Source organism: Trichosurus vulpecula, chromosome 9 (assembly GCF_011100635.1).
Source record: "Trichosurus vulpecula isolate mTriVul1 chromosome 9, mTriVul1.pri, whole genome shotgun sequence".
NCBI classification, from domain to species: Eukaryota; Metazoa; Chordata; class Mammalia; order Diprotodontia; family Phalangeridae; genus Trichosurus; species Trichosurus vulpecula.
This window is the reverse complement of record NC_050581.1, coordinates 2,871,734-2,886,602: the sequence shown is the minus strand read 5'-3', so window position 1 is coordinate 2,886,602 and position 14,869 is coordinate 2,871,734. Positions and strand designations below refer to the sequence as shown.

General features: G+C 37.4%; 1 protein-coding gene across 1 annotated transcript in view; it reads left to right on the top strand.

The window, feature by feature from the left end:
- LOC118831926 (CREB binding protein) overlaps positions 1-14,869 on the top strand; it is a 169,090-nt gene that overhangs the window by 26,375 nt on the left and 127,846 nt on the right. The window lies entirely within an intron of this gene.

The following is a 14,869-nucleotide window of genomic DNA, read 5'->3' as shown; positions in this document are numbered from 1 at the left end:
GCATATGCATTTATCAATAGGACTAAACACTAAGAAGATTCAACTAAAATTGCTAGGGCTCAAGTAGCAATTCAGATTATTTTTTACCATATGACATGGCATAAGCAGTTGGCCAATTGGTATTATACTAGGGGTTTTGCAGTGTTACAGTGGGTTTTGAATTTGACTATATTAACGTTGTTCTTGCACAATGACTAATGGGGGCACCCAAATGTAGGGTATACGTCATACTTGAAATTTTCTTGTTAATTAAGTATTCAGCATGCAATAAAGATTTATTTAGAATCTGCTCTGTGCAGAACACCACATAGGTGCAGGGGAAGTTAACAAAATATAGGTAAGACATAGATAGGATCATAGATTTAGATCTGGAAGGAACTTTGAAGGCCATGGTTCCTGCTCTCCTGGAACTTTATGGTGGAGAGATAAGGTACAAACAAAGGTAACTTTAATAGACTAGTACCTAAGTGATTTAGAAAGTTTTGAAACTGAAGAGATTAGGGATAAGAGTAGGGATAGAATCCAGATCTGTAATTTCATTGATGAGTAATGCAGAAATTCCCTCTATCAAATTTGTGGTTAGAGAGTTGCCTAGAGCAGAGTTGTCAAATTTGGTGAAAAATTTTGGACTGTGACCCAAACAACTCCCAAATGTAACCTGAATCAGATTAAAATGCAATTGGGAAATATTTAACAAGATAAATAAAAATACATACAACATATGGATGATGTTAATTTGTGACTTTCTAAGTCCATATGCTTCTTTCTAAGTCAATAACTTTCTGTTTGAGTTAGACATCCCTGGCCTAGCGCATGAAGAAGTTAAGTGATTTGTCCAGGAACACAGCCAAGTATATATTAGAGGCAGAACTTGAACCCAGATCTTCCTGGATCTCAAGCCAGCTCTCTCTCTCTCTACTGTGCTTCAGTACATTTACGCTTCTGTGAGAGATTTGGAGGATGTCGCTGATGTGGGGGGGATTCCAGAAGACTTCATGAAGAATCAAGAAAGACGTATTTTCTAGAATTTCAAGCTATTGAATATTCAAGCTATTTTCAAATCATCTAGTCTTAATTCTCTCATTTTACAGATGAGGAAATTAAGGAACCTTTTGATCTATCCAGTGTCACATTTCAGTTGGACTTGAAAGGATAGGTAGGAATTTAGCCAGAGAGAAGGGAGGACCTTCCAGACATAAAGGAACACTGAGTAAAGGTGAGAAGATGCCAACGTATAGTACAGAAGGTAGTTACATTTAGAGTATAGTTTGTCTGGTGAGAAGTAACATGAGATGGAGCTGCAAGTGGAGGGCGGTACCATACTGTGGAGAACTGTGTGAAGTTTGAACCTTTCCTTGGTGTCCATTAAGAAGCCACCAAACATTTTTGAGCAGAGGATTAACCCAGGAGGACTTGTACCTAAGGAAGATTAGTCTGGCCATACAATGATGGGGCAGGAAGACTCTTAGGAAGCTTTTAAGTATATCAGATGGATGGTAGGGGGAAGAGAAGGAGATGTAGAGGTAGGTTCCAATGTAAATTGGTAATTAATTGGACTGAAAGATGATCAGAGAGAGATGAAGACAAAAGCAAAATTGGAAGTTTGGAACACTGGGTGAATGGTTATGCTGGTAAATAGTGAAGTTAGGAAGAGCAAGTTTAGGAGGGAAAATAGGGAAGGTTTTGAACATGTTAAATTTTAAATACTGGTGGGATATCCAGGTGGAGGTGGTGAATGTAGAGCCCAAGAGAGGTCAGGTTTAGAGCTGGATCACATATGGGAGTCATCTGCTTAGCTTTGGGATTGAATGACATTGCTAAGGGTTATGGTGTAGGAAGAGAAGAGAAGTATAAAGAGTGATCACTTACTTTAAGGAGTGGGGAAGAGTCTGCAAATGAGACAGAAGTGGTTAAAAGGAGAATCGAGACAGTGTGGCCTCCCTGTAGGCCAGAGAAGAAAGAGTATTTAGTAGGAAAGGATCCTCTACAGTAGCAGGTGTAAGGATAAAGAAAGATTTTTTTTAAAAAGGTATTTAATTTGGCAAAGCAGTTTTAGTACAGTGGTGGGGGCTGAAGTCAAATTGCAAAAGGAGGTGTCTAAACCTGATGGGAAACCTTTTTAATACGCTATGATCACTTGGGGGAGAGAGATTTATTCTTCCTGGGAAATAAGTTTTTAATCCTTCTGGAAAGCTAGGGAATTCTGAATGGAGCAATTAAAAATAGTATATGTTAGATGCTGCATTAAATGTTGTTAAAATAGCATGTTTGATTTACAAAATATGCTCTTTAAAGATACTTAATTTTTTCTGTTGTGGAAAATGTGTGGAAATGGCCCTTTTGGTGTAGGAAGAAGTTTCTGGCCTTCCAAAAGCAATGAATGAAGAGTTAAAAACAGACCCTTTAAAATAGTCATTCCATTTTTATTGACAGTTTTGTTTTATGTTACCTTGATCTCCAAATACATGTGTTCCCACTTCTCCTTCCTGTTTTCTTTCTTAAAAAAACCTGAAATTCTAACAAAGAATAAGAACACTTAAGCAGTTCAGCAAAACTAACACCCAGATCTTCCTGGATGTTAGTGATGGTTCTAGATTCTTTTAAACTTTAGGCACGGTGGGAGAAGACAAAGGAAAACCCATTTGGGGACAGCTGGCTGACATTGTGGATAGAGCGCTGGGCCCTGGAGTCAGGAAGACCTGAGTTCAGATCCAGCCTTAGACACTTACTAGATATGTGATCCTGGGCAAGGCACTTAATCTGCTGACCTCACTGTTTTCATCTTTTAAATGGGATAATAATAGCTCCCGCCTTCTAGGGTTGTTGTGAGGATCACATGAGAGAATAGTTGTAAGCATGGAAGCACCATTTCAATGGCAGCCATTATGATGTTGTTGCTAATGTAACTAACCCCTTTAACTATCGATATCCCAGTCATACAGGCGGTTGTAATAATCTGATACAATCTCATAGATTCTTATGGAGAATGAAGGTTGTAGGTGAGTAATCCCAGTGTCTGAGTAATAGAACTATTCTTATATAGGGTATCCCAAAAATCTATTAAACAACTAAATTATTTAGTAAAATAATAAACATTAAAACTGTCAAAGCTTAAAACTGCACTTCATCTTTTGTGACACCTTATATATTTAAAAAGAGTGAAGATGACATTGAAATTATTTGTAGAATGTTCTATTCTGGGTGCCATTAAAAATATAGTAGCAATTTTTGTTCTTATATAGTTGAAGAAGTAGAGTTTATTATGGTACCTCTTAAGCATTATTATTACTGTGTTGGAAGAATTCATTTTTAAATTTTAAAAGCTTTCTTTTCTGTTGCAGATATTTTTTACCTCCTTTGGGTGCTAGGGAAGGCATTTAAATATGTTCAAAAATTGACCAGCCTTTGACCTCTGCTTTTAGAGTTTCATATATTGTAGGATTAAAGATTTAGAGGTGTAATCAATCAACAGGCATTTATTAGGGTTCAAGTCACCCTGCCCAGATGAACGGGTCCTGAAAGAACTTGGCAGGTGGGATCTCTGAGCCACTGTCAGTGATATCTGAAAGATTGTGGAAAACAGAATTAGCACAAGATTGAGAAAGGGCAAAAAAAGAAAGAAAATAGTCTTTATGCTTACAGGCCAGTGATTTTAACTTTTATTCCTGGGAAAATTCTAGAAGGATTCATTTAAAGGGATGTTAAGTGAACATCTAGAAAAAGAAGGAATGATTGGAAAGATCCTTCGTAGCTTTATGAACAACAAATAGGTCATGACAGACAAACTTCATTTCTTTTTTTATCGGGTTACTTAAACTAATAGATAAGGGAAATGCTGTGCATATAGTTAACTTAGATTTTGGCAAAGCTTTTGATGAAGTATATGATACACTTCTTGTGGAGATGGAGAGATAAGGATTCTAGAAGAATACCATCAGGTGGCATCAAAACTGGTTGGATAGGCAAACTCAGAAATAGTACTTGGGTTTTTTTTTCCCCCTCTGTGGCTTTTTAATGATATTTTTGTTTTCACATTGCCTGTTTCCCCCCTGCATTCTCTGTCTGTCTCTGTTCCCCCTCCCCCCCAGCCCTCTCTTTTAACAAAGAATTTTTTTAAAAAAGAAAGGAAGAGGAAAAGAGGTTCGGTTAAACCAGTTGAAAAGATCGATAAACATTGAAAGAGTTGTGACAGAACAGCTAGGTCCAGTGGTATAGTGGTTGCATGCGTTAAAATTTTCACTATTCGAAGTTTAAGTGATTTAAAGTATGATTATTGCTTACCATTATTGGCAGCCATTGGAAACATGCAGTGTTGGAAATTGGGATTCGTTATTTATACTAATTGGTACCTAGCTTTTTGTGTGTTCAATGACTCATGGATCCAAATCTCTGCAAAGGAGCTGGAGAAAGTGTCTTCTTATGTCTTCTCTGTGGCTAAGCTTTTTCTTTATAATTTTGATTGTTTTGTTGTGGTTGTTCTTCACATTTACATTATCGTAGTCCTTGTATATATTGTTTTCCTGACTTTGCTTACTTCCCTTAAATTCATGTACCACAATTTTCATTGACAGTGTTTTAAGTTTAGTCCTGTATTGTTGAAAATCTTTTTGAAAAAGCCAAAAACCTAAAAATGGTTGAAAATGGTGAGTTCTCTAAGGCAGCAGTTTTCAAACTTTTTTAATCACTCCTACCTGTAAAGAATTTTTGAGCATCCACTCCCAATATGTATTTATTTACTTATATGCATATACTACTGTACTAATAATTATATGTGCTTGTTGAACTTATATATGTTATAAAACAAAAGTAAAAATTAAGAAGGATGATAAAGATAAATTAATATCTGATCCTAGAGTCATTAGAGATCCAGTCACTGGAGTGTAAGTAGAGTAGTGACTACATGGTAAAACCTATGCTTGAGGAAATTCACTGTGCCACCTGTGCAGAGGATAAGAGACTTGAGTCAGGATGTCGTTGTAATACTTCAGCGAGAGGTGATGAGGAACTGAACCAAGATGGGGATTGTTGAATGGAGAGAAGGTGATCTTTATGATTAATATTGTGGAGGTAGAATCAAAACTTAACAATTGCATGTGTGTATGGGATAATAAATTGAGGGTAATACCAAGGTTGTGAAGAAAGTGAGTAACTAGAAGGATGGTGGTACCCTCTGTAGAAACAGGGGAGTTCAGAAGAGGAGTTTTAGTGGAAAGATACTGTTATGAGATCTGATGCAGATTGAAATCCATATGTGCTTGCTTATCCTTTTCTATCCACTGTGTCCCATCCTCTGTCTCCCCCTTCCCCCCCCCCAAAAAAAAGACATTGTATCAGCTCTTAGTCATTTACCATTTCCAAGGATGGGGCAGGAGGGGAGGGAGGCTTGCTGGTAATGGGCCGTTGGGGGTGGAGGAAAGGAGGGAATTTTAAATGTGCAGCCTGAATTGTGGTTAAGTTTTAACTGCTCAGTGAATATTGGAGTATCCTCTATGGAAGGAGACAAATAGGGGTCCAATTGAGCAGTAGTGGTTGTATTGGAAACAGGCCCTTAATTGGCTATTGCCATCTTACCATTCATACATCAGCCTTGACATTGGAGACCACTGCTATATAGACAAAAGATCGGGTTCACATGATCACAGATATAGAGCTATAAAGGACCATAAGTATGTTTAGTACAGGGATTCTTAACCTTTTTTTAGGAGGTCATGGACCCCTTAGCTTAGGCAGTTTAGTAAAGCCTGTAGATCTGCCTTCTCAGAACAATTATTTTTAAATAATTGGAAAAAATGCTAAATTTTAGTTATAGGTTAGTAAATATAAAGATGTAATTTTTCCCCCATCCATATTTGCAGATCCCAGATTAAAAATTCATGTCTGGTCCAGCCTCTTCATTTTACAGAGAAGGAAATTGAGGCCCAACAGGGGTGTGATGACTTGCCCAAGGTAACACATAGGCAAGTGGCAAAGCCAGGATTAAAATCTTAAGTTCTTAAACACCCCTTTTTGTAGCATTTTTTTCCCTTTGCAGTCTTTCCATCGTGTGTGTTCAGCCTGAACAGGGCTTTCTAGGCCAGCCCCATTCTTAACATACACTGCTGTTAGGATTATCCATGTGACTTCCAGGTTTGAGAGCAGACCATTCTTCCTATAGGCCTAACTTTGGATCATCCCTAAACTCTGCACTCAATTTGGCAAGCACAACTTGTTAAACCTGTCAGGATATTCTGCACAACTTGTGGGAAGCGGTTGGCTGAAATTAAATGATTTGAAATTCATCAGTTCTCTATCTGGAGGTACATAGCACTTTTCATCACAGGTCCTTTGGAATTGTCTCAGATCATTGTATTGATTAGAATAGTTAAGTCTTTCATGGTTGATCATCAGACAGTATTGCTGTTATAGTGGGCAGTGTTCTGGTTCTGCTCATGTCAGTCTACATGAGTTCAGGTAAGTTTTCTCAGACCATCCTGCTCATTACATATAGAACAGTGGCATTCCAATCACAATCATATACCACAGCCGTTCTTTAGTTGATGATCATCCCCTCAATTTCCAATTCTTTGCCACTACTTTAACATCCTTGGGATATGGACCTAGTGGTAGTATTGCTGGGTCAAAGAGTATGCATGGTTTTATAGCCCTTTGCATGTAGTTCCAAAGTGTTTTCCAGAATGATTGGGTCAGCCCACAGCTCAACCAACACTGCGTTAATGCACCTATTTTTCCGCATCTCTTCCAGCATTTTGTTTTTCTGTTGTCAGTTTGATATGGGTGAGGTGATAACTTCAGAGTTGTTTTATTTTGCATTTCTCTAATTCTCTAATAGTGATTTAGAAGATTTTTTCATATGACTACTGATAGGTTTAATTTCTTCTGGAAACTGCGTATTCATATCCTTTGACTGTTTATCAATTGGGGAATGGCTCTTATTTTTTATAAATTTGGTTCAGTTCTCTATGTATTTGAGAAATGAAGCCTTTTTCAGAGAAAAATTTCTGTAAATCCCCCCGCCCCCAGGTTTCTTGCTTTCTTTCTTATTTTGGCTACATCGATATTGTTTGTGCAAAATTATCCATTTTACTTTCTGTGATCCTCTATCTCTTGTTTGGTTATAAGCTCATATAGATCTGACAGTTAAATTTTTCTATGCTCTCTCAGTTTACTTATATCACCCTTTATGTCTAAATCATTTACCTTTTTTTATCTTATATTGGTATGTGGTGTGAAATAGTGTGAAATGGTCTAAGTTTCTTCCAAACTGTTTTCCAGTTTTTCTAGCAGTTTTTGTTAGATAGTGAGTTCTTGTCCCAAAAGCTTGGATCTTTAAGTTTATCAAATACTAGATTACTTTGGGAATATACTACTGTTTATTGTGTACGTAATCATTTCCACTGATCTACCATTCCATTTCTTAGCCAGTACCAGAATATTTTGATGATAACCACTTTATAATAATATTTTGAGATCTGGTATTGCTGGGCTATATTCCTTGACCTTTTGTTCTTCCCAGATTATTATTTTTTCTAGCTCCATGGAATAATTCTTTGGTAGTTTGAGTGGTATGGCATTGAATAAGTAAATTAATTTAGATAGAATTATTGTTTTTGTTATATTGGCTTGAGCAATTTATATCTCTCTAGTGCTTTAGATCTATCTTTATTTGTGTGAAATGTGTTTTGTAATTTCGCTCCTAGAGATCTTGAGTTTGTCTTGTTAGGTAGTTTCCCAAGTATTTTTTACTTAATTCAGTTATTTTAAATGGAATTCTCTTTCTCTCTCTTCCTACTGGGTCATGTTGCTAATATACAAAAATACTAATGATATATATGGGTTTATTTTATATCCTGAAACTTTGCTAAAGTTGTTAATTATTTCAACTAGTTGTTTGATTGATTCTTTAGGGATCTCTACCCGTATCATCTGCAAAGAGTGATACTTTTGTTTCCTCATTGCCTATTTTTCTTCAATTCCTTTTTATCTTATTGTTATAGATTGCATTTTTTTCCAGTCATCTACTTTTATTTTTTTTTAAATTTATTTAATATATTTAATTTTCAGCATTGATTTTCACAAAAGTTTAAATTACAAATTTTTTCCCCATTTTGACCCTCCCCCCACTCCAACCTGGCATATATTCTTGTTGCCCCGTTCCCCAGTCAGTCCTCCCATCTGTCACCTCACTCCCCTCCCATCCCCCTTTCCCTTCTTCTCTTGTAGGGCAAGATAAATTTCCATGCCCCATTGCCTGTGTATCTTATTTCCTAGTTGCATGCAAAAACTTTTTTTTGTTGTTGTTGTTTTTGAACGTCTGTTTTTAAAACTTTGAGTTCCAAATTCTCTTCCCCTCTTCCCTCCCCACCCACCCTCCCTAAGAAGGCAAGCAATTCAACATAGGCCACATGCGTATCATTATGTAAAGCCCTGCCACAATACTCTTGTTGTGAAAGATTAACTATGTTTTGCTCATTCCTAACCTATCCCTCTTTATTGAATCCTCTCCCTTGACCCTGTTCCTTTTCGAAAGCACTTGTTTTTGATTACCTCCTCCCCCCCCCCCCCCCGTCTGCCCTCCCTTCTGTCATCCCCCCTTTTTTATCTTCTTCCTCGTTTTTTCCTGTGGGGTAAGATACCCAATTGAGTGTGTATGGTATTCCCTCCTCAGGTCAAATCCAATGAGAGCAAGATTTACTCATTCCCCCTCACCTGCCCCGTCTTCCCTTCCTACAGAACCACTTTTTCTTGCCACTTTTATGTGAGATAATTTACCCCATTCTATCTCTCCCTTTCTCCCTCTCTCAATATATTCCTCTCTTATCCCTTAAATTGATTTTATTTTTTTAGATATCATCCCTTCATATTCAGCTCACCCTGTGCCCTTTGTGTGTATACCTACATATATACATACATAGACACACATATGTGTGTGTATGTATATATACACACACACACATATGCATATTCCTTTCAGCTACTATGATACTGAGGTCTTATGAATCACACACATCATCTTTCTATGTAGGAATGTAAACAAAACAGTTCAACTTTAGTAAGTCCCTTATGATTTCTCTTTCTTGTTTACCTTTTCATGCTTCTCTTGATTCTTGTGTTTGAAAGTCAAATTTTCTATTCAGCTCTGGTCTTTTCACTGAGAAAGCTTGAAAGTCCTCTGTTTTATTGAAAGTCCATATTTTGCCTTGGAGCATGATACTCACTTTTGCTGGGTATGTGATTCTTGGTTTTAATCCTAGCTCCATTGACCTCCGGAATATCGTATTCCAAGCCCTTCGGTCCCTTAATGTGGAAGCTGCCAGATCCTGTGTTATCCTGATTGTTTTTCCACAATATTCAAATTGTTTCTTTCTGGCTGCTTGCAGTATTTTCTCCTTGACCTGGGAGCTCTGGAATTTGGTGACAATATTGCTAGGAGTTTTCTTTTTGGGATCTATTTGAGGAGGAGATCTGTGGATTCTTTCAATTTCTGTTTTACCAACTCTGGCTCTAGAATATCAGGGCAGTTCTCCTTGATAATTCTTAAAAGATGATATCTAGGCTCTTTTTTTGATCATGGCTTTCAGGTAGTCCAATAATTTTTAAATTATCTCTCCTGGATCTATTTTCTAGGTCAGTGGTTTTTCCAATGAGATATTTGACATTGTCTTCCATTTTTTCATTCCTTTGGTTCTGTTTTATAATATCTTAATTTCTCATCAAGTCACTAGCTTCCACTTGCTCCAGTCTCATTTTTAAGGTAGTATTTTCTTCAGCAGTCTTTTGGAGCTCCTTTTCCATTTGGCTAATTCTGCCTTTCCAGGCATTCTTCTCCTCATTGGCTTTTTGGAGCTTTTTTGCCATGTGAGTTAGTTTATTTTTTAAAGTGTTGTTTTCTTCAATATTTTTTTCAGTATATTTTTGGGTCTCCTTTAGCAAGTCATTGACTTGTTTATCATGGTTTTCTTGCATCATTCTCATTTCTCGTCCCAACTTTTCCTCTACTTCTCTAATTTGCTTTTCCAAATCCTTTTTGAGCTCTTCCATGGCCTGAGACCAGTTCGTGTTTTTCTTGGAGCCTTTTGGTGTAGGCTCTTGCACTTTGTTGACTTCTTCAGGCCATATATTTTGGTCTTCTTTATCACCAAAGAAAGATTCCACAGTCTGAGACTGAATCTAGGTGTGTTTTTGCTGCCTGGCCATGTTCCCAGCCAACTTACTTGGCCCTTGAGTTTTTCGTCAGGGTATGACTGTAGAGCAAAGAGTACTTTGTTCCAAGCTTGAGAGGATGCGCGTTGATTTCAGAGCTATTTCTATATAGCCAGCTCTGCCACCCCAGCACTTCTCCTTCCTCAAGAACCACCAACCCGGACCTGATGCAAATCTTCAGCAGGCTCTTCACTCCTGCTCTGATCCACCACTTAATTTCTCCCACCACGTGGGCCTGGGGCCAAAAGTAACTTCAGCTGTAGTTCTGTAGCTGCACCTCCCCTGCTGCCCCTGGGGTGGTGGCTGAACCACGAACTCTGTCCCCTGCAGCTTTTTCTACTAACCTTCTCAGTTGTCTTTGGTGTTTGTGGGTTGAGAAGTCTGGTAACTGCCACAGCTCAGTGATTCAGGGTGCTAGGGCCTGCTCCGCCCGGCTCCTGGTCTGGCTGGTCTTGCTGCCTCCCATGCTGAGCTTCGCTCTCCTCCATTCCGTGCACGATAGACCTCATCCAATGATCATCCTGGGCTGGATTCCTGCTTCCCTCTGCTATTTTGTGGGTTCTGCAGTTCTAGAATTTGTTCAGAGCCATTTTTTATAGGTTTTAGGAGGGATGTGGTGGGGAGCTCACGCAAGTCCCTGCTTTCCAGCCGCCATCTTGGCTCCACCCCCGGAAGTCTAGATTGCATTTCTAATGTAATATTGAATAATAGTGGTGATAATGGACATCCTTGCTTCACCCCTGAGGTTATTGAGAAGGCTTCTAGATTATCCCCATTGTAGATATTTGTCTTTCATTAGGAACATTTGAAAGTCTTCTGTTTCATTGAATGTACATTCCCCCCCCCCCCCCCCCCCCCCAGGATTATATTCTGTTTTGGTAGGTAAGATGATTCTTGGTTATAATCCTAGCTCTTTTACCTTCTGAAATATCATGATCCAAGCCCTTCACTCCTTTAATATGGTAACTGATAATTCTTACGTGATTCTGACTCTGAATCCACAATATCTGAATGTAATATTCTTGGGAGTTTTCATTTTGGAATCTTTTCAGGAAGGGATCAGTAGATTTTTAAATTTCTCTTTTACTCTCTGTTTCCAGGATAGTAGAGCAGTTTTCCCTTATAATTTTTTGAAATATAATGTCTTTTTTTTTTATTGTTCATGGTTTTCATGTATTCCATTAATTCTTGAGTGATTTCTCCTGGATCTAGTTTCCAGCTCAGTTCTTTTTTTCCAGTAATATAGTTTATGCTTTCTTCCATTTCCCTCCCTTTCTTTTGACTTTGCTTTATTGCTTCTTGAAGTCTTGTGGAGTTGCCCAATTCTAATTTTTAAGGAATTAATTTTCCCAGTGAGATTTTATACCTCTTTTTTCACTTGCCCAGTTCTGCTTTTTAAGGAGTTCCTTTGTTCTCTTTTACCGTTTAGCCAGTTCTGTTTAAGGTATTTTTGGTGCCTCTTTTGCCAAGCTGTTTATTGTCTTTTCATAATTGTGTTGCATCACCCTAATCTCTTTTCCCAATTTTTCCTCCATCACTCTTATTTGATTTCTAAAATCATTTTTAGCTCTTCTAGGAATTTTTGTTGGGTTTGAATTCAATTTACATTTTCCCCCTTTGAGGTTTTGCTTGTAGCTGTTTTGACTTAGTTGTCTTTTGAGTTTGTTTCTTGATCTTTGTGTCTCCATGGTAGCTTTCTATGGTCAGGTTCTTTTTTTGTTGTTTGCTCATTTTTTTCAGCCTTTTTTTTTTTTAACTTTGAACTTAGTGTTAAAGTTGGGTTTTCTTCTTGGTATGTGGGTTGGGGAGTGTCCCAAGCTTCAGGCTTTTTTGTACTGCTTTTTTCAGAGCTAATTCTGGGGTTTTGAAGTTTTCAGTGCTTCCGCTGATATGATGTGAAGAGATATGTGTTCCCTGTTCTCTTGGTCTGAACTTTGGTTCTTATCCACAAAGGGGCCCTGATCCCTTGCAGTTTTAAGCAATATTTCTCCTCAGGGCCTCTGATCCTTGTGTGACAGCAGGTTGTACCTTTCCTCAGAGATCATGCTTCCTTGTGACTGCAAACATAACTCTTTACCCTGCAACTGTGACCCATAAGTGGGTATAGGCAATTGAATTTCTGAATAGCACTTTGCACCCAGGGCTACCACTGGGATCCCTTGTAGTCACTTTCTGACTAGTGTACCAGTCTCTTTACTGCCTCTGGCTTGAGAGCTCTCAAAGCTGCTGTTGCCATCTCCATGGCGCTAGCTGGTGTTGCTACCATGTGGGCTCCAGGCCAGTCTCCATCCCAGCATCATAGACTTCTCCTCTGTGCTTTCTAAGTCGTCTTTGTCTGGAAAAATGCTCAGCGTTTGTTGGCTGTTCCCCTTCAGAATTTGATTTGAGATGTTATTTTAATGTTGTTTGGAGGAGAACATTGGGAGAGCTGGGCTGCTTCTACTCTGCCATCTTGGCTCCACGCCCCAGAGAGTTTCAGAGATGGTTTTGTAGCTAGTTCTTCCTGACTGCAATTCTGAGCTCTATCCACTATATCATGTTTGTCTCTTTGATAAGGCTTCCTAAAGTTTTGTCCTTGACATTGTCCTGCCTCTTTCTGCTTATCTGGATCCTTCTACAAAGATAGACAATGGAAGGATATAATGGGAAGCCTGGGATATATCACTGAACAATTTGAACTTCATCTTTTTATTGCTGTATATCACAATATGATAAACAAATACGTTGACTAAAAAGAAGAAAAGACTGGACAAGATAAATGGGATAAAGATTAAGGGAGGAAGGGGGAATTTAATAGGGTTAAATCTGATGAATTATTTGGAAGTTCAGAAAATTATTTCTTTTTACTTGAGAAACAAAACAAGTCATTGGTAGCTGAAGATGTACTATTACCACATACTTTCATGGATTGGTTTTTGGCGATTTTTTTTTTTAATTTTTTTGGCGGGGCAATTCTTGAACTATAATTTGCCAAGTCAATTAAGGAGGGAATGATACTCTCTTTTCCCTGTCACTTAGTGAGATACTAGAATTGAGATGCTATACTGAGGTCAGGCTTATTTAGACATTTTTTAAAATTAAAATTGAAAAAAAAATTTCAGTATCACACATTTCCCCCCATCCCCACCCCCTGGAAAGAAAAGCAAAATGCTCAGGCATAGTCAAGCAAAACAAATTCTCATGTTGGCAGTGTCCAGAAAGGTGTCTCCTTCTGCATATGTTAGTTTGTCTCTATGTCAAGAGATGGGTTGAAGCTTGGTTTCTTAGGGCTTTGCTTTTGTATTTATAACCAACTCAGTCTGAAGACAGGCAAATTTAACAACAGGTCAACTTAAAAGCAATCCTAATATTTGCCTGGAGAAAGAAAAACCGATGAGGATTCTAAAGTGATTTATTACTTTTTTTCCCCACACCTACATATATATATCAGGAACAAAAGACCTAGAATCTGAAGGAGAATGATGGGGAAAAAAAAGAATTAAGTGAGAATAAAATGGACATGAAATTATATTATAAAATAGTAATAATCAAATGTGGCGTTCGTTAAAATAAAACAAACGTTTGTTATTTTTAAATATATTTATATTGATAGCTTTTGTATTTTTATCATCTTGACTTTTTCATGAATTCTTCCTCTTTGATAGAACTATCCCATGTAACAAAGAACTAAAAAAAATTAAAGAGAAAAAATTCATGATAACCAGTCATTACATCAAGCAAAAAAACTGACCCTTTAGTCCTTTCATGTCAATACGAACTTATTGGCCTCTACTATGTGCCAGGAACTGTACTAAATATTTAATATAAAAACTAATAAAGATAAAAAAAAACCAAACCCAGAAGAGTTGATCAGTGGAAGAGATATAAGAAAGAAGAAAAACAATTGAACTTAATAGCCCAGTGTTTGAAAAATCAGAGAACATATGTTACTTAGGGAAGAACTCCATATTAGAGAAGAACTTTTGTAACTTTGGAAGTTATTTTATCAGATACCAGGTTTTGGCCAACATTTTGTTTCATGTGGCTAAATTATTTCAGATAAGCCCAAATATTATAAGTCAGATGGTGAAAACAATTAGAATAAGACCAGGTTAAGTACCTTTCACAGCTATGACCCTGGTAATTCTTAATCATACGGATTGTATGATCAAAAATGACAGAATAGATCATTTTCATTGTATGAAATGGAAAAGTAAAAATTAACCATTAAATTAAAGGAAATGGTCAATTTTAGAAGGATTTTCTTTGTATCAACTAGCTTTGATGGGGGTTTACTGTATCCAAGATATATAGAGAACTAATACAAAAATTTTAAGTCCAAAAGCCATTTCTGGTTTGGCTAAGCACTCATATGATATGGGGGGAAAACAATTCTCAAAAGAATTGCAAACTATTGACATCTATGAATGGGTGTTCCAAATCACTCATAAGAGAAATGCAAATGAGAGAAGCATTTTGAGATTTCTTCTTATACAGACAGCAAAATGGCAAAGATTACAAAAGTTGGGAATAATCTGTGTTGAAGGGATTGTAGAAAGATAGTCACATCCATTGTTGGGAGAGTTGTGAATTGACTCAGCTGTTCTGGGATGCATTTTGTAATTAATTATATTTACATCTAAATGTATTTGTTTCGATATTTTAAGAAGTCACCTTTTCTCTTTCCCTC